The 24,465-nt window shown below is 54.2% G+C and overlaps 2 protein-coding genes and 1 long non-coding RNA gene across 16 annotated transcripts in view; 2 read left to right on the forward strand and 1 right to left on the reverse strand.

Moving 5' to 3' along the window:
* The window catches only part of ARSG (arylsulfatase G), a 105,249-nt gene that overhangs the window by 59,903 nt on the left and 20,881 nt on the right, over window positions 1-24,465 (reverse strand). The window contains exon 1 of one of the 11 annotated variants that reach the window (XM_027519172.1): window positions 17,445-17,529. The exons of 8 other annotated variants lie outside the window; for them this stretch is intronic. The gene's annotated coding sequence lies outside the window, so the exon portion shown is untranslated. Of the gene's footprint in view, window positions 1-5,757; window positions 5,958-15,667; window positions 16,097-17,444; window positions 17,530-24,465 lie in introns of those variants that run through there. 2 more of the 11 variants (XM_027519173.1, XM_027519171.1) reach the window with 2 other exon arrangements.
* Window positions 2,252-5,903, forward strand: LOC113878226. Its single transcript, XR_003506944.1, has 3 exons — window positions 2,252-2,710; window positions 3,283-4,461; window positions 5,872-5,903. It is a non-coding gene; the product is annotated as an uncharacterized LOC113878226 (long non-coding RNA).
* Window positions 6,014-24,465, forward strand: part of SLC16A6 (solute carrier family 16 member 6) — a 32,088-nt gene continuing 13,636 nt past the window's right edge. For 2 of the 4 annotated variants that reach the window (XM_027519182.1, XM_027519185.1), the window contains exon 1: window positions 18,999-19,185. The gene's annotated coding sequence lies outside the window, so the exon portion shown is untranslated. Of the gene's footprint in view, window positions 6,338-18,998; window positions 19,186-22,683; window positions 23,153-24,465 lie in introns of those variants that run through there. The other 2 variants (XM_027519183.1, XM_027519184.1) reach the window with 2 other exon arrangements.

The following is a 24,465-nucleotide window of genomic DNA, read 5'->3' on the forward strand; positions in this document are numbered from 1 at the left end:
ACAGCCCACAGATCCAGCCAGCCAACCCAACGGCCAACCGGCTGGATGGGAGTGGCTGGAGGTATGTAAGTTCTGGAAGATCCAGATAAACTCAGGAGAGGCAGATATGCACTTCATCAAAATAAAAGGAATTCCAAGTCAACAATCATGGTCATCTGGAGGGCAATGAATCAATTGTTCAGAAATGCAAATTCCTCCTTTTTCCAAAAGGAAAGTTAATATTTCAAACTCAATTAGATTCATCTGGTCTTTGTTGACCTTGAGGCCCCAAAGACTTCTCCCTTTCTAGAAGAAAAAGCCTCTGCACAGGGAGCGCCCTACAAACACTTGTTGACTTGTCTCACGGTACTGGCTTCGGACCATGAGCAACAGTCAGAGGAAGCTTTTCTTCTTAAAGTCACTTAGCTTGGAACCCTAGAGCGCTCCAGTTCTTCATCCATAATCCATTTCAGAATGACCCAACACGAAACCTCCCAGGGAGTGGGGGAAAACCACTGAAGAAGGAAGTTAAAATTAAGGTGGGAACAGAAGTAAACAGATTGTCTTTCTTAAGAATTCTATGATAAAACATTCCTCTGAGGTTTTTCAAAAAGGGTCATTAGTCCTTACAATTTTTATAGAATGGAAATAAGCTAATTTAGCCAGTACACCATCCTTCTCCTCCACACCCACGCCTCCAGGGAGACATTTAATACTTTCCCCCACTTATTGTTTTTAACTAAAGGGAAAAAGCAAGTCAGACTTTCAAAGAACGGACTCCAAGCCACGAACCTTGATTAAGACCCAGGCTGACATTATGGAAAACAGTATGGAGGCTCCTCAGAACATTAAAAATAGAACGACCACACAATCCCACAATCCCACTTCTCAGGGTATATCCAGAGAAGATGAGATTAAGATCTTGAAGAAATACCTGCACACCCGCCTTTGAAGTGAACATGGTGAAGTGAAGTCGCTCAGTCATGTTCGACTCTTTGCAACCCCATGGACTGTAGCCTACCAGGCTCCTCCCTCCATGGGATTCTCCAGGCAAGAGTACTGGAGTGGGTTGCCATTTCCTTCTCCAGGGGATCTTCCCGACCCAGGGATCGAACCTGGGTCTCCCACATTGCAGGCAGACACTTTAACCTCTGAGCCACCAGGGAAGCCCACACCCACCTTTACTACAGCATTATTCACAACAGCCCGAGTATCCAGTGACGGGTGAACAGGTAGAGAAAATGTGCTGTCTGTATCACACACACACACATAATGGAATGAGTGGACCTTAAGAAGGAAATTCTTCTGCATTTATAGCAACCTGGATGAACCTGGAGGATATTCTGCGAAATGAAAAGAGCCAGGCACAGAAAGACAAGTATCTCCTGATCTCACATAGTGATCTCACTTCTATGGGGAATCTAACAAAGCAGAACACACAGAGCAGAGGGGGTGGTGGCTGCCAGGGGCCGGGGGCGGGGGAAGGGAGCTTGTCAAAGTACAAACCTTCAGTTATATGCAATCAACCACTTCTGAGCGTCTAATGTGCAGCACACCGAGCAGAGTTCACGAAACTGCACCGCAAACTTCAGATTCACTAACAGCAGACCTTCAGTGTCTCTACCACCAAAACAGTTTTAAAGGTGACCGTATGAGATGACGGATGTGTTGATTAGCTTGACTACGGTCGTCATTTTATAATGTATGTATATATCAAAACAATACAGACAACAAATACAGTTCATGACGATGGACACGGACTTGGACAAACTCCGGGAGGTGGTGAGGGACGGAGAAGCCTGGTGTGCTGCAGTCCACGGGGTAGCAGAGCGTCGGACATGACTCGGTGACTGAACAACAGGCAAGTAATACGGTTTTCATTTGCCAGTTGTACCTCAGTAAAGCTGGGTTGTTCGTGCTTTTTTAAATATCCAAGCTGAGGGACCTCTCTGGTGGCCCAGTGCTTGGGACTCTGCGCTTCCAATGCAGGGAGCACGGGTTCCACCCTGGTCGGTGAGCGAGAAGACACTACAGGCTGCATGTGTGTTGGTCGCTCAGTCGTGTCTGACTCTCTGTGACCCCATGAACTGTAGCCCACCAGGCTCCTCCGTCCATGGGATTCTCCAGGCAAGGACACTGGAGTGGGTTGCCAGGCCCTCCTCCTGACCCAGGGCTGGAACCCAGGTCTCCTGCATTGCAATCAGATTCTTTACCATCTGAGCCACCAGGGAAGCCCCACAATGTGCGTGGCAAGGCCAAAAAATAATAATAAGACATAAAAATGTAAAAATAAATATTCAGGCTGAGACTTTGAGCTCAGAGTCTTAGCTGAGGTCACCTTCCCCAATTTTCCTTATATATCACATTTCCCAGCTCAGAAGGGGGTGTGGTCACAGGCAAGGAACACTCCTGGGGGCTCAGGAAGACAGGGGGCGAGACTTCCCTGGTGGCCCAGCAGTTAAGACTTGACGCTTTCAACACAAGGGGCCCGAGTTCAGTCCCTGGTCAAAGAGCAAAGATCCCACGTGCTGCTCGGTGTGGCCAAAAAAAGGCAAAAAAAGAAAGGGGGTCTCTGGCAAATAAAGCCTTCACCCCTCCTTCCACTGAGTTGGAAGTTACCCGACCACCCTACTCAACAAACCGCTGCAAGGAAGGCCCATCTGTCCCATCCAAGCAGAGCTCCCTGATGGTCCAGTGGTTTAGAGTCTGCCCTCCCAACACAGAGGTACAGGTAAGATCCCTGGTCAGGGAACTAAGATCCCGAAAGCCTCACGGCAGGGCCAAAAAAAAAAAGGCCATCTGGGATAGATCTTGCTGGGGAGAGCAAGAACCCTGCCTGTGTCCTCGGGCTGCAGGAGAGGGAACTCTAGCTGCTGATCCGTTTTGCGAGGGCCTGTGCTCTTCTCCGCGAGCCCCGGGGAAGCAGGGCACTGGACCTGCTAAGGCCTGGTGCTCTTTGGTTCCGGGCGGGCTGATGGGGAAAGGTGCTCATGACAAGGGAACGATGCAGTCTGTGGCCGGGAGCGCTGAGAGCCGGCGGAGGAGGCCACCTGAAGACGAGCTTTCAGTCCACACGCCGGCGGGAGGCCCGTCACCTGAGCCTGGCTCCCCGAGGGGCCCCGGCCAAGCGGCCACGAGAGGGCCTCGCAAACAGCTGAAACAACAAGACAGCCGGCGGCCCTATCTGGCAGAGGGCTCTGTTGGTTTTCCAAAGACAAAGCTTCGGATGAGCTGAGGCCAAGAAAGACAAAGGCCCGGGGGGTGTGATCTCTGGTTGCAGAGCTCTGTGGTTTCGTCCGGCAGGTCGGAACGCGGGCGGAGGGGGCGCAGGCTGCAGCTGCGAGTCACGCGGGAGCTCCCGGGGCACCAGCTGCCCACGTGTGTCCAAAATGATCCGACATCACCCATCGGGGGACGTGGAACGAGGGACAGTCTCGATCCGGGAGCTGTGCTTCAGCAGTGAATGAAACATGGAACCCACTGCCCGCCTGGCACCCCCGTTCTGTGGGCGGGGGAGAGGGTGGGAAGATCCCAGGGGGCGAGTCAGGGAGAGAACGAACCCGGAGGGGACCAGGAGTGGGCAGGCAAGCGGCTGTGGGTTACGGAAGGTCAAGGGCGGCCCCACTGAGGAGCGGACCCTTCCAGCGGCCCCGGGAGAGTAGCGCGCAAGACTCGCGGTTCTGGAAGGTTCTGCCAGAGAGAGCATAAGGCGGGGGCGGGTGAGCCCCACGCAAACAGCAGGACGAGGAGGGCGAGGGTGAGACGGCCTCTCCTGCGCCAGCGTGGGGTCGGAACAGGGTCCCCCGGGCTGCCTGGCTGGGGACGCGGTGCGGCGGGGAAGACGGGCTGAGGAGCCGCGTGCCAGCCCGGGTGAGTCCAGGTGGGACTGGCCGCCAGGTGAGGCTGCCAGGGGCCCAGGGTGCAGCACTAGCGGCGGGGACGTGCCCGCCCAGGCACCCGCCCGCAAGCCCTGGCAAGAGCACTGCCTTCAGTTTTGCCTCGCCCTCCGCCAAGCCCAGAGCCGGGAAGATGCAGCTGACTTGGCGGCCGGCGTCAAACGGTTCCTTACCGCTGAGCATGATGAACCTCCTCAGGGCTCCTCCTTGGTCCTGAGACCCCAACACGGTCACTCTGGGGCCGGCCCACGACTCCCTAGGAGTGTCTGTGGTGGGCGGGGGCGGGGGGGCTGCCCTGGTGGGCCAGTGGGACTCGGTTGGATCCCTGATGGGGAACGCTGCAAGCAGAGACCCAGTGCAGCCAAAATTAAGAGGAAAAAAAAAAAGGAGTGTTTGAGGGGGCGGGGCTGCGGTCTCAGTTCAACAGAGGATGCAAAGGAAAAGCTTCGTTTTCTGTTCTGTATTTTTCTTGTTTTACTGAGATATCACTGACGACGCACCCCTGTGGAAGTCTAAGGCGGGCAGCGTAAGGACTGGACAAACGTGTTCTGTGAAATGATGACCACAATATCTCTTATAGATACAAGTAAGAAAAGAGAGAAGAAAAACAAATGGTTTTTTCCTTGTAATGAGAACTTTGAGTCTTCTCTCCTAACAACTTGCAAATATTCCACAGGGCAGGGTTCCCTACAGTCATGTGTCATCTGCCTCATCCCCACGACTCATTCATCTTCTAACCAGAACAAAGGAAATCTTTGAATTCAGTTCAGTTCAGTTCAGTCACTCAGTCGTGTCCAACTCTTTGCAACCCCATGAATCGCAGCACGCCAGGCCTCCCTGTCCATCCAAACTGGGAGAGTAATTCCACTTAGAAGATTGAAAAAAAAAACTAAGGGACTTTCCAGTGGTAAGACTCCACGCTCCCAAAGCACAGGGCACAGGTTCAATCCCTAGTTGGGGAATTAAGATCTCAAATGCCACAACTAAGATTGAAGATCCCCAGCCCCAGTGCAGCCAAATAAATAAGTAGAAGTATTTTTTTAAATTTAAGCTTGAAGATGTCCAGCCAGACCCTGTGGCTGGGAACATCAGCTTCTGTGGCCCCAGCAATGCCAGGGGGCAGATGACACCCTGCCTGGCGTTCGGCTGGAACCACCTGCTGGGATCGGCCCAGCAGGAGACCACGCGGCAGGAGCCAGTCTGGGAGAGCAGAGGTGACCTGAGGTCACACCTCTGAACACTTGGCAGGCCGCAGAAATTATAGCTGGGTCCTTGAACATAGGTCAGAAAAACAGAGAGTAGATAGACCTCTGAACAACATCCTTTCCCTAAAACTCTGTCCTCCACTGGGAAGAAAAACCATGAGGGGTGGGATCCAATGAAAAGGACTTTCATCAGGAGGGAGGGGACATAAATACACGGAGGGCTGATTCATGCTGATGCACGGCAGAGACCAGCAAAATACTGTAAAGCAATCAGCCCCTAATTAAAAATAAACTTTAAAAAAAATATTTTGTTAAAAAAAGAGAAGCAAAGGGCTTACAGTCAATTACCTGAAATCCACTCCCTTGAGGCCTCTTTGCCAAATGTTTAAGGACTTTTTACAAAGCAGTGTTTATCTATTACTTATCAAACTTTTCGTAATGGAACTTGTCAAACATACAAAAGTTGAGAAACTCACACATACCCGCCCAACATCTAAACTCGACAGCCATCAGCACAAGGGCGCCCCGCTTCATCCGTCTCCTCTCCCAGGCCCCCTCCCTCATTCTCCACTTACACTGCAGTATTCGCAAACAAATCTCAGATATCATGTAATCTCATCGACAATCATTTCTCTATGCTTCTCTAGATTATAAGAACTGTTTTTACATATACTTACAGTTCTCAGTGAAGCCCCCTTTAAACGTAATGCAGTGATTTGTGTTCACCATCGAAAACCCAGGGAACGCTGCAATGTCCTCAGTCTCACCATTGGTTCTGGGTTTTCCTACAGTTTGTTCTGGACTCCCCCAGTGGCTCAGCGGTAAAGAATCCGCCTGCGATGCAGGAGCCACAGGACCCTTTGGTTCGAGCCCTGGGTCGGGAAGATCTCCTGGAGAAGGAAATAGCAACCCACTCCAGTGTTCTTGCCTGGAGAATTCCATGGACAGAGGAGCCTGGTGGGCTGCAGTCCATGGGGTCACACAGAGTCAACACTAAAGTGACTTGGCATGAACAGTTTGTTCTAATCGTGATCCAACAGAGTCCGTTCTGCACTGTGCTGCACTCACGTGTCCCTTCTCGTGTATATGCTCCTCCTCTCTCTTCCCTACAACGGATTTGTAATAAATTTGGTTGGTTGTCCTGTAAAATTTCTCAACTTTTGGATCTGGCTGATTTCACCTCCATGGTGTCACTTAAAATGTTTCCTGGAACTCTGTTCTGTTAATCTGTAGATCTACAGGTGAGACTAGATTCAGGTGAGTTTTCAACTTATTTTCTTATTCTATTTCTTGTTAATATTTTATTAATTTATTGGCTGCACCACGGGCCCTGTGGGATCTTAGCTCCCTGACCAGGGTTAGAACCTGAATCCCCGAGTCTGGAAGTGCAGAGTCTCAACCAAGGGGCCACCAGGGAACCCCTCAGGTGAGGTTTATTTTTTGGCAGGAGGGAGGCACAGGCCGCCCTTATACTTCTGTTTCCCCCAGTAAGACATCAAGGGAGTATGTATCAGAATTTCATTTTTTTCCTGTGTGATTTTTGCATGAGAAGAGGGAAAACTTTCTCTTAAATGCTACTAGAAAAGACCCTGATGCTGGGAAAGACTGAAGTCAGGAGGAGAAGGGGACGACAGAGGATGAGATGGTTGGATGGCATCACCGACTCGATGGACACGAGTTTGGGCAAGCTCTGGGAGTTGGTGATGGACAGGGAAGCCTGGTGTGCTGCGGTTCATGGGGTCACAAAGAGTCGGACACGACCGAGCGACTGAACAACCACCACCATGGCTGTCTATTTTTGTAGATTTATTTTCTCCCCGAATCTGCTGCACCTCTGCAATGAAACATGTGAGGTTTCATTATGGACTGAATGTTTGTGTCCTTTCAAAGTTCTTCTATTGGTGGGACTTCCCTGGGAGTCCAGGGGCTAAGGTTCTGAGCCCGCCATGCAGGAGGCCCGGGTTCAATCCCTGGTCGGGGAACTAGATCCCACCTGCTGCCAATAAAATTAAAAAAAAAGAGCCCATGTTTCGCAACTAAGACCTTATGCAGTCAGGTAGATAAATTCACGTCTTGGCGCCTTTCCCCTCGTTAGGACAAACTTGCAGAGTTGCCTTTGGGAGACAAGGCAGGTTAGATGAGGTCACAGGGCACAGCCCTCCTGATGGGATTCATGCTCTTGCAGGAAGAGTCAGGAGAGAACTTGCTCTCGCTCTCACAGATGGAGACACAGCAAGAAGGTGTGATGGCCAGAACCCTCCACAAGAGCCAAGTCAGCCAGCACCTCGCTCTTAGACCCCCAGCCTCCAGAAGTGAGAGAGACAGGCTCTGTTTTCTCAGTCACCCGGTCCACGGGGTTCACTGTGGCAGCCCCCGCCCACCCAGAGACTCCAGCTGTTTTATCTGAGAAGCTCTGAGGCTGAAGCCGGGGCAGAAGGAAGGATAAGCCCAAAACTTAGGGGAAAAAATAAATGCTCAGCTCAGGGACTCCCCTGGCGGCCCAGGGCTAAGGACCCGCCTTCACTGCCATCTGTCGCTGTTCAGTCCCCACTCCTGCCTGACTCTCTGAGGCCCCGTGGACTGCAGCACGCCAGCTCCTCTGCCCTGCACCATCTCCTGGAGCTCACTGCCACGGGCCGGGGTTTCATCCCTGATTGGGCAACTGAGATCGCAAACTGCGTGGTCCTGCCGCTCGTCCCCGCCCCACCCCCTGCAAAAAAAAAAGTTCATTTCAGTGAAGTAGTTACTTGGCAAATCTGCCTTTTGTAGAACTGACTCTGGGGATGTGTTGACATTGACTGACTTTGCAGAACATGTGTCCAGGCTCCAAAAGAGTCATTCCTTTGCCGTGTGACTTTGGATAAGTTGCTGAATCTCTCTGGACTCCAGTTTCCCCACTTGCCTGAAAAACAGGACCACAGAAAAGTCCCTGCACCCCAAACCCAATGGTGAGCATGAAACAGCCTGACACAAGGGCTGCTCAGAGACGTGGGCCGTAATTCTGCCCTCCCCAACTGTGTTGAGGATAAAGAGATAACAGACATGAGAACATTCTGAAAAAAGCACCGTGCAAACCCGAGGCGTTACCTCAACGCCTGTTAAGCAAACCGATTGTGAGTACAGATGGTGAAATCCAGAATGCCTGCAGCTGCCGGCCGAGTCCTTGTCCTGACTCCGCTGCTGGATTCCGAACCCAGAAAAGGTAAAGGACACAGGGAAAGCAGTCGCGCTGATTGGCATTTTCAAAGCTCTGAACCGCAGTTCTGGTCACACAGTCCTACGGCTCTCAGGTCTATTCTGGGAAACCCTAGAGGGTCCCTCTGCCCCCGGCAGCCTCTGGCGACAGCCAGCGTGGCCTCAGGAGCAGGCGGCCGACCAACGCATGCGGCTCTGGACAGCAGAGCAGCGCGAAGTGAAGTCAAGACGCAGAGGGCATGTGAGGGGAACTGACTCTCTGCTGATGCCAATGGAAAGTGGGAATTACATAATGCCATTTGCAGCAACACGGATGCACCTAGAGAGCATCACAGTGAGTGAAGTCAGACAGGGAAGGACAAATGTCACATGATATCATTTATATAAGGGATAAGAAAAAAAAAGGAACACATGGGGCTTCCCGGGTGGTTCCGTGGTCAGGAATCTGCCTGCCAGTGCAGGGGACCCGGGTTTGATCCCCGGTCTGGGAAGATCCCCCGTGCTGTGCAGGAGCTGAGCCTAGGAGCCAGGTCGACCCAAGCCCCCGTGCCCGAGTGCCTGAGCTCCACACCGAGAGCCTGCTGCTAGCTGCAACAGAGAAACCGGCGCAGCAGTGAGGCCCCGACATGGCCAAACCGAGTGGACTTCATCAAGGGAACAAACGAACTCGACTGTGAAACCGAAGCAGAACAAAACCAGCCCACGGTTACCAGGGGTGAGGAGATGGGACTGACATGTACATACTGCTGCACATAAGACGGGCGTCCCTGGTGGCTCAGCTGGTAAAGAATCCGCCTGCAACGCAGGAGACACCGGTTTGATCCCTGGGTCGGGAAGATCTGCTGGAGAACGGATAGGCCGCCCACTCCAGTATTCTGGCCTGGAGAATTCCATGCACTGTGTAGTTCATGGGGTCGCAGAGTCGGACACAACTGAGCGACTTTCACGTATAAAATAGATCATCTACAAGGACCTACTGTAGAGCACAGGAAATGCAGTGCTCTGTAATGACCTATGTGGGAAGAGAATCTAAAAGAGAGCAGATACATGTCTGTGTATAATGACCCGATTCACTGTGCTGTATGGCTGAAACTAACACAACACTGTGAATCAACTATACTCCCATAAAAAAATTTTTTTAAGTGGGAAAAGGAGTACCTCAAGGCTGTATACTGTCATCCTGCTTATTTAACTTATATGCAGAGTACGTCATGAGAAACACTGGGCTGGAGGAAACACAAGCTGGAATCAAGATTGCCGGGAGAAATATCAATAACCTCAGATATGCAGATGCCACCACCCTTATGACAGAAAATGAAGAGGAACTAAAGAGCCTCTTGATGAAAGTGAAAGTGGAGAGTGAAAAAGTTGGCTTAAAGCTCAACATTCAGAAAACGAAGATCATGGTATCCGGTCCCATCACTTCATGGGAAATAGATGGGGAAACAGTGGCTGAGTTTATTTTTTTGGGCTCCAAAATCACTACATATGGTGATTGCAGCCATGAAATTAAGATGCTTACTCCTTGGAAGGAAAGTTATGACCAACCTAGATAGCATATTCAAAAGCAGAGACATTACTTTGCCAACAAAGGTCTGTCTAGTTAAGGCTATGGTTTTTCTAATGGTCATGTATGGATATGAGAGTTGGACTGTGAAGAAAGCTGAGCACCGAAGAATTGATGCTTTTGAACTGTGGTGTTGGAAAAGACTCTTGAGAGTCCCTTGGACTGCAAGGAGATCCAACCAGTCCATCTAAAGGAGATCAGCCCTGGGTGTTCATTGGAAGGACTGATGCTGAAGCTGAAACTCCAATACTTTGGCCACCTCATGCGAAGAGCTGACTCATTGGAAAAGACCCTGATGCTGGGAAAGACTGAGGGCAGAGGAGAAGGGGATAACAGAGGATGAGATGGTTGGATGGCATCACCGACTCGATGGACATGGGTGTGAGTGGACTCTGGGAGTTGGTGATGGACAGGGAGGCCTGGCGTGCTGCGGTTCATGGGGTCGCAAAGAGTCAGACACGACTGAGTGACTGAACTGAACATTTTAATGTCAGAAACATCCAGAAGGACTAGCTGTCACCGACGCAGAGCCAGGCGCTCCCGAAGGAGGGCCCGGCTCTAAGATGTGAACCACACGAGGGCACTGCCCAGGCCGGTCCCCCAGCCCAGCGTGGATTCAATCTGTGTTTGCCAGAGTGCCTCTGTCTAAACTGAGCTCCGACCAAGCCCCCTGAAAGCTCAGCTCCACCTCAGCACTTCCCTAAACCCAGCCGACCTTCCCCGGCCTGCAGACTCTCACTTGCACGAGCGCCCTTGCTGCAGCGCCGCCTAAGGTGATGACCACATGTGTCCTCCCTGCTGAACTAACGAGTAAACACTTTGAGAGGGCGGGCCACATCCTCTGAGCTGTGGTTTTGTGGCCTGGGAACCTACTGTGTTTGCCAGTGCGCGTGGGTGATGGGCAGAGGCTGCGCTGAAGGAGGAGCAGTGGGTTCCCTGCTCCCGCCCCGCCCTGGACCCCGACCCAGCATCGAACTGAACTTCGGACGGCACCCCTGCTGGCTCACTGCCCAGAGTCCCCCTGCCAATGCAGGAGACGGAGGTTTGATCCCTGGGTCAGGACAATCCCCTGGAGAAGGAAATGGAAACCCACCCCAGTGTTCTTGCCTGGAGAGTCCCAGGGACAGAGCAGCCTGGTGGGCTACAGTCCATGGAGTGGCAAAGAGTCGGACATACAGAAGTGACTGAGCAGGCACGCATGCCAGTCATCTGGAAATGCGTGGATGCGCTGCTCCGACAGGGTTAAAACAACAGCTTAACCCTGCATTGCTCCCGGGAGCAGCAAGACAGACTGCGTGTTTAGACGAGACGGGGAAAGCCAGCATCTCCTTTTAGGCAAGAACAGAGCAGAGGAGCAGGTTTTCATTCCCCAGACTTGAGAACTTCAACGGTTATCCAAAAGAAGCCTGAGTTGATGGGGTGGTCCTGCACCCAGCGCCTTCCAACAACTCCAGGGAGATTGCACGACTCGCCACTGAGTCACAGAGTCTAATATGACAAGCATTTGATCCTGAAAGTGATGTGATTGAAACCACTTTGTTCAGAGAAACATCGTGTTGACAACCAAGTTAAAACTCAGCATGGACCCGCACCCAGGGATACATCAACACCACCCAGCATGGCAACCAAGCCTGAGACAACTCAGACCCCAGAGGCCCAGTGCCCGGCGGGGAGGCGACCGCCTGTCCACTCTCCGCCCCCCCGCACCTGCCTCTCATCCTCTTCTCTCTCCCTCCCCACCTCCGCCCTGAAGTCCTTGCAGGGTCTCTGCCACGTGTTTCAGGCTCCCCAAGCTCCAGCCTCCTCAGCCCCCAGCCAGGAGAGCCTCTCAAGCACAGCGCTGGACCGCCCGCCATCACACGCCGAGTCAGTTACCCTAGCAACACGGCACTGAGTTCCTCACGCAGCTACCCGCTGCGGCAGGTACCATCATTATTAGTACTATCCGTATTATTATTCCCAAGCTTCCCTGGTGGCTCAGACGGTAAAGAATCCACCTGCAACGCAAGAGACCCAGGTTCAGTCCCTGGGTCAGGAAGATCCCCTGGAGAAAGAAATGGCAACCCACTCCAGTCTTCTTGCCCAGGAAATCCCATGGACAGAAGAGCCTGGTGGGCTGCACAGTCCATGGGATCACAGAGTCAGACATGACTGGAGCAACTGAGCACGCATGCCCACATCATTCCCTGTCCATGGATAAGCAGAGTGAGGTACAGAGGGGTCAGGTCATCCACCCAAGGGGACACTGCTGTGGGGGCAGACCCAGGATTCCAAGCCAGGCCCTGGAGTCCACGTCCACACACATGGCAACACTTATAGCAGGGGTCCCCAACCTCTGCGATCTGGTGCCTGATGATCTGAGATGGAGCCGCTGTAATAGTAACAGAAATAAAGTGCACAATAAGTTTAATCACCCGAATCATCCCCAAAGCATCCCTCCTCCCCGGGTCGGTGGAAAAACTGTCTTCCATGAAGCTGGTCCCAGGTGCCAGAGAGGCGGAGACCCCTGGGTCGAACCTCCCAGGTCCACAGCCCCCTGCCATGCTTCTCACAGTCCACTCCAGGGACGCGGCGTTGTCTTCTGTGGGGAGAGCTCATCCGTGAGGGCGGGAAATCCCATCTTTCTCGTCCTTGTATTAATGTGCTCCTTATTCATTGGCCTGAAGATGTTTCTGATGGAGCACCCTCTGAAAGAATGTGGAAGGGGATTTCCCCGGCGGTCCAGTGGTGAGGACTCAGCGCTTTCACTGCTGGGGGCCTGGGTTCCATCCTTGGTCAGGAAACGAAGATCCCACAAAGGGTGTGGTGTGGCCCAAAAACACAAAACAAATTCAAAAAATGTTTGGGGGTAAACAATAAACCCCTTCTGCGTTAACTCAAGCTGCCCTAGCAAAATAGCACAGACTGCGTGCGCGCGTGCAAGCTCAGTGGTGTCCAACTCCTTGTGACCGCGTGCACTGTCGCCCACCAGCCTCCTGGGTCCATGGGATTCTCCGGGCAAGAATACTGGAGTGGCTTGCCGTTTCCTCTTCCAGGGGGTCTTCCCGACTGGACCCATGTCTCGGGCAGTGGAAGGCGGGATCCTTACCCATGAGACACTTGGGAAGCGCAGGTGGCGTACATGAGAAACGTGTCTCCTCACAGCCCCGGGAGTGGGAGGGCTGCGGTCAGGGCGCTCCCAGCCCCGGAAGGGCCGTCCTCCCGGCTCGTCTCCTCGCCGCAGCTCCCCATGGCCTTTTCTCAGTGTGCGCTCTGACTTCTCTAACCCTCTTTTTTTGGCCATTCCCCTCAGCGTGTGGGATCTTAGTTCTCAGACCACGGATTAAACCCGTATCTCCTGCATTGGAAGCATGGAGTTTTAACCACTGGACCACCAGGGAAGCCCCTCGCTTCCTATAAAGCCACTAATTCCATCGTATGGGCCCCACCGTATGATCTAATCTAATGCCAATTCCTCTCAAAGGCTCCATTTCCAGGCACTATCGCCTGGGGTGGGGACCAGAGGGCGGGCCTGAAAGGGGAAGAGCACAGACATTCAGCCCCTAAAACCCTCATAGTTCTAAGGCACCTTCAATGCTTCATCACAGCTCTAAATAGGCACAAAAGATCTCATTTCAACTGTATTTAATAGTATTATCTGAACTATTAAACACTCTTGTCACGTATCCAGTATCACAGAAACACCAGAGCAATGTGAAAACCACCGTTTCACGTTTTTATCTACCTATTTATTTACGGCCATGTCACGTGGCTTGTGGGATCTTATTTCCCTGACCAGGGATTGAACCCGGCCCCAGCAGTGAAAGCGCCCAGTCCTAACCACTGGACCGCCAGGGAATTCCCACCATTATTCACTTAAAAATCACTTGGTTCTCATCAGGTTGGAAATTTTCTTTCATTTCACTCTCGTTTTTTTCAAAACTGCATTTCCATTTTATCGCAATACACTTGACCTTTATGTTCGAAAGTAGTTAACTACCTTGTCCTGTTTTGTGCTGCTTGTGCCAAGTCCCCTTCAGTCGTGTCCAACTCTTGGCGACCCCAGGGACTACAGGCTCCCAGGCTCCTCTGTCCATAGGACTCTTCAGGCAAGAATACTGGCCTGGGTTGCCATCCCCTTCTCCGGGGGATCTTCCCGACCCAGGACTCAAACCCTCATCTCTTAGGTCTCCTGCATTGACAGGCGAGTTCTTCACCAGGGAAGCCAGACTTTGTATATAAATTTAAATTTGTTTAATGCTTTGCTCCAAGTGTAAAAAAAAAAAAACAAATCCCTTCTAGATTAAGCCACTGTCGTTATTACTGTAAGTCATTTATAATCAAGCAACATATATTATAAATTTTAACAGGTTATCATTAAGCACAAGATAACATTCTTGGAAATACGTCTTTAACAAGATGCACTTGGCGGGTGGGCCATACTGACTTGCAGAGAGGAGTCTTCCCTGACGGAACATTTTGATCTTCCCCCAAGAGGTGTTTACAGCTGGGGCAGCGCACCCTGGTGAGACCTTGGCTCTGGTTAAGTGAGAGAAGGCCCACTGCACAGGAATAAAGAAACACGGCACTGCGCCGCGGTGGGCTCTCACACAAATCAACTTAGAAAAGAGCTGATGTTCGGAAAAGCAATCCCCCCAAATCTGCACCTAGGAACATGTTTTCCCCTTGGCAAATCTTCAGATTTTTCACAAAACATGCATTTCTGTTTGAAGGTCACTCAGTTCAGTTGCTCAGTTGTGTCCAACTCTTTTCGACCCCATGGACTGCAGCACGCCAGGTTTCCCTGTCCATCACCAACTCCCGAAGCTTACTCAAACTCATGTCTGAGTCGGTGATGCCACCCAAGCATCTCATCCTCTGTTGTCCCCTTCTCCTCCTGCCTTCAATCTTTCCCTCCAGTGAGTCAGTTCTTTGCATCAGGTGGCCAAAGTATTTGAGCTTCAGCTTTAGCATCAGTCCTTCCAATGAATATTCAGGACTGATTTCCTTTAGGATGGACTGGTTGGATCTCCTTGCAGTCCAAGGGACTCTCGAGTCTTCTCCAGCACCACAATGCAAAAGCATCAATTCTTTGGTGCTCAGCTTTCTTTATCTTTCAACTCTCACATCCATATATGACTACTGGAAAGACCATAGCTTTGACTATATGGACCTTTGTCAACAAAGTAATGTCTCTGCTTGTTAATATGCTGTCTAGGTTGGTCACTTGAAGGTCGCTGCCTTCCTTCAAACCATCAGATGGGTCTGGGTTGGGGGACTCCTATAAACCTCAAGATAAACCCAGTACCTCCACCTGAAAAATTAAGATTTCTAGAGGTTAAAATCAGTTACATTCTCTGCTGCCTGCAGAAGCAGATACTAAAAGTTTTAAAGGAAGAATTTGTGTCCGTCAAGGGATTTCCCAGGTGGTCCAGTGGTTAAGAACCTGCCTTGCAACACAAGGGACATGGGTCCAACCCCTGGTTGGGGAGCTGAGATCCCGCGTGCAGCCAGGCAGCTAAGCCCACAGGCCACAACCAGAGAGAAGTCCACGCACTGCAACTAAGACCCAACACAACCAAATAAGTAAGAAATAAATGTTTTTTAAAATAAAATTGTAAAAGTCTAAAAAAAAGACAATTGCGTCCATGGGACACACGTGGTTGGATCATGGGTGCCTGAGGCAGAGACAGGAACGGGGGAGACAGGGCGGCAGGCGGGCCACCAAGGTCTCCCCACAAGCCCCCTCCAGAGTCCCCTCTTCAGTGGCTGCTCTGAAGACCCAGCCCTTAAAGCAGGCCTGTGCCTCCCTGAGCTCCAGACAAGATTCCTTTCAGTCTACTTACCCCAAGTTGAGGTTCTCACGGGCTGGTAAATGCAGAGAGCTTATTTGCAAGCCAGGGTCATATCTGCCTAGCAACCCAACGTGAAGACTAGAAGGACTCGGCCTTTGGCTGGGACCAGGCAGGCCAAGTGCGCACAAAGGAATCTGTTCTCGTGCAAATGAGCCAAAGCCAGAGGGTAGAAAAGAGCCCTGTGGACCGCTCTCTGGAGCCAGCCCGCTTCCAGAGGTGCTGCGGGACGGGCTAAGAGCCTCAAGATAGCCTCGGCCCCAGCAAGTGAAGCCCAGGGCTCTGCTGCCGCCGGGTTACGACAGACACAACAGGAGGGGCGAAGGGGGCGCTGAACTCGGAATTTAATTTCCTGATTTTTCTGGTTCTGTACTCCAGATTCCAAAGGTCCTTTTGTTCAGGTCTAGCACTAAAGAGGGTTAGTTTTGTTTGGGGGGCAGTTGGTGGGGTAATTGATTTGCATGGTAATGCAGTGCTTTCCCTGGAGAAGAGGGAAAAAATGTCCACCCTTGGTCTCACTAGGATCCAGGGAACAAGGTGAAACCAGCCGCTAACCAGGGTGGGCAAAGGTCACAGGTTTGTGGCTGGCAACACCGGATAGAGGCTGGGTTCCCAGACACCCCGCTGCTATCCAAACACAGGTGGCAAATGTCATACCTGATGGGCTTTCGTTGCAAGAAAGCCAGCGTATCTGCACCTGGGCAGAATCCCTCTTGTGCTCTGTGCCTCAACCTTTCTCATCTGTAAAATGGGGATACGTGTCAACTGTAGAAGGCTGCTGACGGGCTTCCCGGGGGGCGCTAGTGGTAAAGTATTAGATTGCCCGTGCAGGAGACTCAACAGACTCTGGTTCCATCCCTGGGTCGGGAAGATCCCCTGGAGGAAGGCACAACAAACCACTCCAACAGTCAGAGCCTGGCGGGCTGCATCCATAGTGTCACAAAGAGCCCAACACGACTGAGCGCACAGACAGATGGGCATAAAATCAGACCACGCAAATGGCACCTAATACAGGGAACAAAGCAAAAGTGAAACAAAAAATGACTAATTGGTGGCGGTCTTCTGTCACTAAGTCGTGTCCAACTCCTTGTGACCTCACGGACCCCAGCACGCCAGGCTCCTCTGTCCTTCACCATCTCCCAGAGTTTGCTCAAATTCGCGTCCAATGAGGCGGCAACGCTATCCAACCACCTCACCCTCTATCATCCTCTTCTCCTTTCGCCACTAACAGATACAATTAATATCAATAAAATATTATTATTATTATACTTATGCTCCTCCAAAAGCTAGTCATTTCATTTGGTCCAAGACTCAGATGTGATTTCCCCAAAGGTTCATTCGCCCCCAGGACTTTCTGCACTGTTTATCTAATTTTTAAAACCAGGAAGCTGAAGGACCGAGATCTTCTGTGACTTGCCAGCAGTCCACTCAGCTACATTAATGGACTGCTTGCTCCCTTAGGCTCCTAAGCAGGTCTCAGTACAGTGTGTGCTGTGTCATGTTGAATGTGGCATTTCCACACTCCGACAGGGCTGTGCCCTGACGCACTGTAACATCCTAAGTTTCAAGGATTATGTTTCCAGGCACTCCTGATTCAGCACTAAGTGCTTGCATGCTGGTGGTTAAAATCAGAGTCTAAATATCATTACATTGAAGTCTGAGAAGAACAACTCGAAAAGGATCCCCAGGCGGTTGGACCCAATAAGGCGGTTGGACCTGATAAGTCAGAAGTAGCAGTGATGAGAAGCGGTTACAGCGACTGAGGGCTTACCATAAGGCAGTCTCTGGGATCCGTACTTTACCGACATCACCAATCACGCCCTCCGGTTCTGGGAATACCACCACTGCCTCTACTCCATAGATTTAGAAATTGACGCTCCAGGAATCAGGCTGCCTCTGCAAGGCTGCAAAGCGCACCCGCGGTCCCCAGCGCACTGTCCGAGTCCCAGGGGAGCCCTGCGTCCTCATAGCCCGCCCCTGACCCGCGGGACCCGGACCCGAACCACCAGAGAAGACAGGCAGTGACTGCAGAGATGGGTATTAGGACTCGGACCGCCGACTCCGCCCGGCGGCGACCCTCCGTACACGCACCGCCAAATTCGGGTCTCCCGAGTTGCAGACATAAGGAGCACGTTCTCCGAACCCAGACAAGGGAGCGGCCGGCGGGTGCGGGGAAGGAGGCCTCTGCTTCCCAGCAGGTCTCCACGAGGCCCCGCGGACGCGAGGTGGACGCCAGGCGGGCCAGCCTGGGGCCCCGCGGCTCCGAAACACACTGCTTTGTCCCGGCCACTCGTAACTGAGCTCGTAACTGACGTTTCCCGAGCATCGTGTGCTGAATGCACTGTGACCCTGGGGTCGGGGCCCCCGGACGGGGGCGCGCACCCCCTCCACGTCCCCGCGGAGCCCCCCGGGAGTTAGGCGGCCGCGCACCTGCGAGGACGCCGCCTCCCGCCCGGAGGGGAGGACGCGCGCGCCCCGGGCCGGGGATGCTGACTCAGCCCGGCCGCTCGCTCACATCCCCGGAGCGCCACGCGATGCTGTCGCCGCTGCAGCAAAGGGGGTGAAGCGAGGCTCCCGTGCAGCCGGGCCGCGAGCTCCCCGGGGCCCCTGAGGCCCCCGTCGCCCCCGCCAAGAGGAACCGCGGGGATGCGCGAGTTGACGAAACCTGGGGAAGTGGGCGCGGGAGGAAGAACTCGGGGTCCCCGGCGCCGCGCGCGCGGCTCACACCCAACCTGGAAGGAACCTGTTCTGCCCGCGGCGGGCGCGGAGCCGCGAGCCTGAGCCCTGCGGGCGCGGGCAGGGCCGCGCAGGGGGCGCGCCGGGGACCTGCGGGCAGGGAGGTGGCCCGCGGAATCCGCGCGCCCGGCCGGAGGTCCCGGCTTTCTGCGCGGCCAGAGCCCGGGTCCGGCCAGGCTTGGCGCGCAGGGATGCGCGGGGCTAGGAGGGGCGGGGGGCGGCGTGTCCAGGACGCCGGCGGCCGGGGCGGGGGCGGCCCTGCGGGACCCCGCGGCTGATCGGAACGGCCAGGCCGTTACCTTCCGTGACCCCCGGCCCCGGCTCCGGGCGGGCGCGCGCCCGACACGGCCTCGTCCACGTGGGCCGGCGCGCGCACGCCAGGCCGGCCCCCTCCTTGGCGGCGCTCCGCGCTCGCAGCACATGGTCGGCGGCGCGCCCCCGAGGCCGGCGGAGACCGGCTGCAGCCGGTATAGGATAAGCGATAGGCAGCGGCGCGGGGCCGGGGCGCGGGCGGCCGCACGCACGGCTCGGCTCGGGCTCGGGCGCGGGCGGCGGGGCGGGGGGCGGGGGGCGCGGCCCGGGGGCCCGAGGCGCGGGGGCGGGCGGGGGGCCGGGCGCCCGGGGCTCGCCCGCCGGAACCAACTTGCCATAGGCTGGGGCCCACGCCTCAGGGGTTAATCCTTTCTCGTGTTCCCGAACTGCTTATAAGGAGGGGGCGGCCCGGCCTCCGCCTTAATTGAGAGCCTTTGGGGTTTATTCTCCTCCGTCCTAACTTGGTGAGTTGGTTTTTATCATTTTACGTGTTTAAAAGTTTGATGGTGGGCTGTGGGTGGTTTTGTGAAAACCTGTGTTCGGAGCTTTCGGGGGGCTAGTGTGGTTGGGGGGGGGGGGCGTTGGAAGGAGGGGGAGGAAACCACCGAGAAGCCGAGCGTTTTGGACACCGTGCTCCCGGAATCCTCTCTGACAGTTGGTAACGCTGGGGGCCCCGGGATGGCGCGCTGTCGCCGGTGTAGGCAGCCGAGAGTTGCCTGTCGGCGGCCCCGGAACAGGGGGTCCGGAAGACACCTAAAGGCAGGTCTGGCCTTTGGGTGCCCCCTCCCCGGTTCCGGCGAGGGTCTCCGGGCTGTCGGCAGCGGGGGGCGCCGCGCTGAGCCCGCCGCACGCATTTTCCGCATGAAGTTGTCCGCGCGTCATGGGAGCGAAATGTCAGAGGTACTGTCCCCAGGCTGGCGCGCGCGCAGGGCGGCCCCGGAGGCAGCTCCGGGGAAAGACGGGGTCCCGGTCTCCCCCCACCCGCCGCACGCGCCGGGGCGGCCAACCGGGAGGCAGGCTTGGGCCCCGACAGCCGCTCGCCTGCCCTGACCGGCAGGGCTGTCTGCGGACGGCTGGTCGCGCTCAACTTCCAAGGTCCCCGGGGCTGCCCACCACGGGGAAGCGCCCGGGGAGCGGAGCGGAGCGGAGCCGTGGCCAGGGAGGATGGTCTAGCGGAGGAAATGGGTTACTTCCTTCTGGTTTTCTTTGCTGCCTTCTTTTTTAAACTAGAGCCCCACGCTCCCCTAGCAGACAGGTGATAGAAGCGTGTTAGGTGGCACGGTAACTTGTCAGCAAACGCAAGGGCGGGGGGAGTGCGTCAGTCTCAGAAAAAGACTTCCCCGGAGCCCAGTGGGGCAGAACGAGCGGTGAAGACTGGTCCACCTGGGAGCTGGGTTTGTATGCACAGTTTAGACACCCCTGGGCAGCTCTTTCTGCACGGAGACGGTTTCTGCCCTGGGAATGGGATTTCTCTGTAATCTCATCATTTTGCAAATCATAGTAAGTGGATTAGGTGCAGGGTCTTGTTGGCAAAAAGTAGTCCCAAGTGGTGTGCAGAGATCTGTAAGGGAGGGTTCTTCCCGGGTCCAAGCTCCAGTCTCAGCATCTGGTGGTGGGGAGGGGAACAGTTACCCTGCCTGGTGGATATAGAAATATTTCCTCTCATAATTAAGGGGAGCCTGTCCAAGATAGAGTTCCAGTATGTAAATAAACAATGCAGCCAAGTGGAAACGCTCTCCTCTCTTCATGAGAACCGCTAACCCTGAGTTTTCCTTCTGTGGTTTCCCAAAAAGGACTTTCCTTGCTGGAACTCCTGAGGAGGACATTTAAATTAGGGGCTCGCTGTCCGCGTCACTGTCTTATAAAAGGGGTGAACCAGTTTAGCCAATGATTCAGAGCGGTCGGGGTGGCTGTCCAGGTTAGGCTTGGGATTTTTTTTTTTTTTTTAATAGATTATGGAGGTGAACTTCACCTTAAGACAGACGAGTTCTGACTGCTAGGGCCGGAAACAACTTGTCGAAAACTGCTCTCCAGGCTACGCCTTTAAGAAGGTTGGAGGGAGGCAGTGGCCAGGGAGGCGGGAGGCTGCGCTCACACCAGCAGCACCTCTGCCCGCCAGAGCCTTCGTTTTGGACTTCGCTCTGCTCTGACCCTGGACGAGCACCCTGATGGTCCATCCCAGTCCAATATTTTGCATTCTTTATGCCTCCAGGGCAAAGCTTTTCTCAGGAAATCAAATCTCAGAGAGATTCCCAGCTCTAGCAGCTTTCCAAGCCTTGGCAGAACAGTCATTTATTTAAGATTAGATGACCAAATACTCATAGGAAATCACTCCAAACGGCCCAGCGCGTTTTGTTCATCCTTTTCCTCTGGACGAACGTTAGGGTGAGGGTGGGATGGCTGCCAGGAACCCCAGTTTGGAGTCTGAGCATCTTACCCTCCAGAGTAGCCGCACCTCACCCTGCTTTTAGAGGGTGAAACTTAAGAGATGAAGTCATTTCCCCAGTTAATGGTAAATACAAAGTCAACAAATGCACACGAGCCTCACAAAGGCAGACCTGTGGGCCTTGGGTCAGAGGGCTTAGAAGCGAATTGAGAAAGATGAAAGGGTCACGTAGGGTCAGTCGGGGTCAGAGGCCATCAAGAGTGGAGGTTCTAGGGCAGGACGAGAGCGAAGATCATCCCCGTCTAGTTTAAGGACCCTGTTCACCTCTTGAGACTGAAGATCAAGGAGCAGAGTGATTCTCCCCAGGCCACGGAGTCGCGTGACTGTATCCCCACACAGTCAAAGAGTATCCCTTCCCATCAGAGAAATGCATGTACCCGTAAAAGCAAACAGATATCTCCATGTTCTGGAATTCTTAGAGCCTTTTAAGCCGCAGGCCTTGGTTTCTGGCTTTGTTTGTAGAGGCTGACCCGTTCGTTAAGCCGGCCGGCCTGCTGAGTGCATAGCAGCAGAGTCCAGGGAAGGTTTATTCTGCCAGCAGGGCTTTGGGGGGCTAGAGCCATGCGCTGCTTCAGGAGCACCCCAGGACACATACCGCGTTCAGTGAACTTCTATCCAGCACATGCTATGTGTCGAGCACACTGCCCAGGGCTGGGGCTGGGGACAGCAGCCGCTGTGTGCAGGGCGGCCCCACTGTGTGTTACAGCGTCCGGGCTGCTCTGTTACCATTCTGTGTCACGCTCTCCAGCGCTCGCTACACCAGAGCACAGGGTGCGCTAGCGCGATACAGGAGTAACACTGGGGGCTCTGGGTCCTGGAGGGTCGTCTTCCCTTTAGGGTGATCCAGTAATAATGACCTCCCCAACCCTAAGAATGCAGGTGACAGTTACAGTTGCATCTGGCTTCAGGGGAGGAGCCTGGATATAAAGCAAAGTTTGGGAAGAAAAAACACAGAGGCATCGAACACCCAGGAGGGCTCAGAGAGGAAACAGGAGGGAAGCAGTGGCCGCCATCCTGTAGCCTGCCGGCCCGGTGCAGACCTCGCCGGCGTCGCCACCTGTCCACCCGCGCCCGCGGGCATCACCTGGCACTCATGCCTCCCTCCCAGCTCCCCGGGCACCCTGGGCCACCAGGTTCAACCCGATGACTCAGGTGATTGGGCACTAAAGATCAGCTGCCAGAGCTGGGTGGAGCTCTAAGGGGTCCCAGGGCCAACCTCCTCATTTGACTAGTGAGGTGGTCAGGCCCACAGAGGCGCAGCAGCTTTCTCCAGGCCACACAGCAAGGGGGTGAGAGAGAGAGACAGGCCAGTGAGCAGGACTGAGCTCTGGCCTCACCCAGGGCCTGCTGAGAGGAGGCGGCCTCAGCTTTGTGCAGAGACTGCAGGCCACTCCTGCTCCTCTAGTGAATGCAGTAGCCGCTCAGTCATGTCCGGCTCTTTGCTCCCCCCTGGACTGCAGCCCGCCAGGCCCCTCTGTGCATCGGATTCTCCAGGCGAGAATACTGGAGTGGTTGCCATGCTCTCCACCCAGGGTTTGAACCCAGGTTTCCCTCACTGCAGGCGGTTTCTCTACCAGCTGAGCCTCCAGGGAAGCCGTGCTCTGCTAAGTACCACCCAGCCAAAGATCATGCCTCCGTCCTGCAGCAGGCTAGAGATTCCTTTTGTCCCCCTGGGGCCTTTATCAATGTCAGCCCAATGTGTTTTTGTTCAGGTTGGCCTGAGCCCGCTATTAAAATGCTCGGATTTCCAGGGCCCCCTTCTGGGTCAGATCGTGCCCATGTGGCCTTGGACTTAGCCGCCACTGCTGGCCGGAAATGTGCTGAGTTCCGGAAGGACACGGCTGAATGGTTTTAAGATGTGATGGGATTTCAGCCTTAAGGGTTTTTATCATTATCATCAACACACGCTGACGCCGTGGAGGTGGAGGCCACCTCTGTGCTGTCGCCGCCCCGCGCCCCCGGCTGTAGGCCCAGGCGCCTGGCAGGTACATCCTGTGTGCGAGGTACCCGAGGGGTCTGTAGGGACCCAGGCCCCAGCTTGTTTTCCATGAGCTTATAACTTAACTGAGCAAATAAGACAAGTGCATACAAGTAGACAGCCCCCTGTTTTTCAAGGATGCTTGTCCCACGAAGAGACCCCTGAGGTTGAGCGGATCAGAGGAAGCCTCATGGAGGAGGAGGACGCAATGGAGCCACACCTGTGGGCGCCAGCCATACGGAGGGGGCCTCCAGCCTGGGGAGGGGCACCGCCGCAGGCAAGGGGGCTGGAGGCACTGAGGCCTGGAGGGGTCCAGGGTGGCCTGGCTAGTGGAGTCCTAGAACAGGCGGGTAAGGCTGCAGAGGTCCGCGGACAGCAGGTCAGGCTGGGTGTCCAGCTAGGAAGGACATGGAACGTCAAGCTGGTCCCGTGGATTCTGTCCTTCAGAAAGAGGAAAGCGCTGAAAAAGTCCGAGCAGAAAAATGTCATGACGGTGCAGCATTTCAGCAAGATTAATCATACCAGACACGTGGAGCCAGTTAAGACACCAGTGAAGGAGTCTTGGGCTTCCGAGGTGGAGCTCAAAGGAATGGCCGAGTCGGGGAACAAGAAGGGAGGGTGACCTGGGCTGTGGGCCCCCGACACTCCCTTCTTCCCTCCCAGGGGTGACCACGGTGCCAAAGCCAACACTGGCGCGGGTCGGGTTGGCCAAGAAACTTGGTCACGTTTCCCTTACCAGCCTACAGAGAGACCCGAACGAACTTTCTGGTCAGCCCAATACAGTTTCTTTTTCCTTCTCAGTCGTAAGCCCACTACTCTTGGCGCGCCTCTGCCCCAGCCGCCTCATCCTGGGGGTGGCCTCAGAAAGTCTAAGGAAGGAGGAGGCCTGGAACGCCTCCGCTGCTGGAGGGCTCCGGGTTGCCTGTGGTAGCGGCTGCCTTCCACGCTGGGAACGTGACAGGCCAGCTGGTCTGTGACCGTCGGCCTCCACCCCGAGCCGCTGAGTTCTCTGCGTCCCATCTTCCCCCTCCACTCTCAGGCATGACACGCGGACTCATCAGAACAGAGGCCTTTGCTGCAGGGAGCATAAGCTTCTTAAAGCGTCGTGTGCCCTATTTTATGCAACCAAATAGCTAACAGTAAGAGGGTAAAAACGAGTATATAGTCCTTTCAAAGTAGGGTTTGACGTGCTATCAGTAGGCTGAACAAGATGAAATGAGGTCAGATTTGTTGCTTTGTAAGATTCTTAGAGCAAATTCTGAATACTGGACCCTGTATCAGAAACTGACAAGTTACTAGCCGGTGGAAGTTTGTCCTGTT

Source organism: Bos indicus x Bos taurus, chromosome 19 (assembly GCF_003369695.1).
Source record: "Bos indicus x Bos taurus breed Angus x Brahman F1 hybrid chromosome 19, Bos_hybrid_MaternalHap_v2.0, whole genome shotgun sequence".
Lineage (NCBI taxonomy): Eukaryota > Metazoa > Chordata > Mammalia > Artiodactyla > Bovidae > Bos > Bos indicus x Bos taurus.